This window comes from Gymnoscopelus microlampas (genome assembly GCF_963454915.1).
Source record: "Gymnoscopelus microlampas genome assembly, chromosome: 5".
Lineage (NCBI taxonomy): Eukaryota > Metazoa > Chordata > Actinopteri > Myctophiformes > Myctophidae > Gymnoscopelus > Gymnoscopelus microlampas.
Genome location: NC_139942.1, coordinates 40,178,674 through 40,181,647, shown reverse-complemented (window position 1 = coordinate 40,181,647; position 2,974 = coordinate 40,178,674).

Here is a 2,974-nt window from a genome sequence, read left to right as displayed (position 1 = left end):
AAGAAAGGTCACTGCTTCGACCCTCAGCTTGCCCAGTCTGTGTCAAAGTGTCCCTCATTAATTAACTTAACCCCTAACAGCTCCCCCAATGTGCTCCTCTAAGCCAACTGAGCAGCCATCTGCTTGGTTGATGCAGAAAAGTAATTTCCCCTCCCCCGGGGACCAGTAACGCCCTTTCCCTTTCCTGACATGATGAGCTGAGACAAGTTCAAGGGCATTGGTTTCTTACCTAATGTACTAAAGTGTTTAGATGGCCGACAAACAAAATTCCCTGGCCTGATGCCCTGCCAAATTTTGACATTATTCTAACATTCTAACAGAGTTCATTTGCATTGTGATGCGCATGCCAGCTGACAGTCAACCACCTGCAACATGTGGATGCTAATTGGATGCCGGCAGAAAAAAACAATTGTAAACATTGCATCCGCTGCTCTCTACTACTGCCTCGTTCCTCTCCTGTCACCTTCAATTCTCTTTTTCCACATTCTATTCTTTCTTCACATTCATCTCAGCTTCCAAGTCAGCAGAGTTTTCCAATAAACTTTTCACTCCCTGTTGACTCCATCTAAACTGCTGTTCCGTATATCTATTTCGCCCTCCTTCCTCCTCCCACCCTCCTCCTTGTCTCTCCTTCCCTCTCCAGCATCTCTCCAACCATCCAGAGAGAGAGAGAGAGAGAGAGAGAGAGAGAGGGCGAGAGAGAGAGGGGCAGATAAACACAAGTGGAGGATTTACTAGGCTCTATCGTGGTACATGGGAGAGCTTCTGTGTCAATGAGAAATTCCACCCACCACACCAACAACAACAACAACACATCAACAGAGAGTTGTTTTACACACAAGCTTGTGCTCGTTTGCTTTTGTTTATGTGTGTGTGTGTGTGTGGTGTGTGTGTGGTACGTGCGTGTTGTGTATTTGCTGCGCCCGCCGTGCCTGAGGGTGAGGAATTTTAAACCAGGCATCCAAGGAAACTGATACCGCAGACATATTTTGAATATTTATTTCTTATCAGAAGTACGGGTATCAGGGCGGGAGCTGTGACTGAGTAGGTTAGGAGGAGGATACAGGGAGATGGGGCGGCTGGGTAAAGTGTTCAACCCCCTCTTTTCCCTCATGTCTGAGCAGCACAAAGTACATGAGCTCTGCCTAGTGTTCATCCCCTGAAATTACATGGAAACTAATCCGGCTTGAACACGGTTGACAGGAGCAGGGTGATGTTATGTTGCCAAAAAACGTTATCCCTGGCTCTTTGTGTGTGTGTTTGTGTGTGTGTGTGTGTGTGTGTGTGTGTGTGTGTGTGTGTGTGTGTGTGTGTGTGTGTGTGTGTGTGTGTGTGTGTGTGTGTGTGTGTGTTTGTGTGATACTATGTTGTTCAGTCTTTTAGTATTTTAGAGCGCCTTGTGCTCTGCTTTCAGTGTCCACAGAGATGGTTTAACTTTCCCCAACTCTTCATCAGGTCACAGAGTGAGAGAATCAAAACAACATGGCACAGATTTTCCTTTGACTGTATCTCTCCTCTCACATCCCCTGCTCACTAGAACAATGGAGTTGCATTAACAGTCAAGCTCATCCTTGTGATCCGAGGTCTCTGGAGTCCCAATTCTTTTTTTCCCCTCAGTGTGTAAATGTAGGTCGCGTGCGCTGTGGCTTGGTGGGGACTGACTGCGTTTGGTTGTTTGTTTGCACCATGAGCGGCACTGTCAGATAAATGAAGAATGTACTTGAGAATGTACGAATATAACAGGAAATAGGGGCTACCTTTTTTTCTCAGGCTTCCTTCCATTAATGAGACAGTTGACAGCTTGGGGAGATTTGAGTGGGAGTTTCCCATGTCTGCTGTCAGCGCTCAGCTGACTGGCTCCGTTGTCTGTTCTGACATCTCCATCTCCGTTGGGGCCCCGGTGCCACCAAGGGCCCGGAAGGTTCTCCCTTACCCTCGTTGCTCGTGAACCGCGTAGGTAGGGCTTCACAATTAATGGCATAGATGCTGACTACAGCAAATTCCAGAGGTGCAAGGGGCTGCAGTTTTATTCTTAGGAGTGGAAGGTGTTTCAGGCAGCTTAGTGAACAAGACATTCTGGTGTTGTGCAGACTTACAAATCAAGTTGCACGTCAGGGGAAAAACAAACATGCTTTTGTTTCCTGAAGTGAACAATTCTAAAGCGTTAGACAGCCCCCCCTCTCTGACACATTTCAGATTTTTTTATTTACGTCCTTGCAAGTGTCCACATTGCATTATTGAGGGAAACGAATAGGCGAGATGATGCTTCTTGCCAACATCACAGCCCGAAGTCAAGAGCCTCACTCAATTCAATAGATTGCATCTCTACTCATCTACTTATTCATCCTTGTGTCAGTGCATCCAGTGTTTACAGCTGGGAGAGGACTAAGCAATGAGAGAGAGAGATGGAGACGTGGTGAGGGTGGGAGGAGAAACGGGAAGGGCTGTTTAGAATGGAGAGTGGAGTCTTATCCCTCCGACACACGCGCACTCTGATCCCTGGAACACAATAGAGCGAGCTCCCAGTGCCCCAGGGGCCAGGCTACAAATAATACCCACAATGCAGCGTGTCCGTGACTGCAGGAATCCCCCGTGGCCACGCTGGTCCAGCTAGTAAAGTATCGTGCCAGGGAAATAATGCCGGACCACAATGCCAACCTATATAGAAGCCAGCTCCTGTTCGAGCCTTGAAGGACTAATTGCTAAAAAGAGGGCCATTCAACACCCGCCCCCCCCATTTCAAGTGAATCCATTGATGTGTGTCCAACTCATTTCAGACTTTCTTGGCAACTGTACACACTTTATTTTCACATTTTAAAGGTAATTTGCTGACTCTATTATTCATATAGCTAACTTACAATGGGCAAGTAGGCTGGGATAAAAAAAAGAGAGAAACAAAGAACGGAACACGGGGCTGTCTATGGATATGCCTGCAGAAATCGGACCTGTGTGACCTTCAAGTTAGAGGACAGAT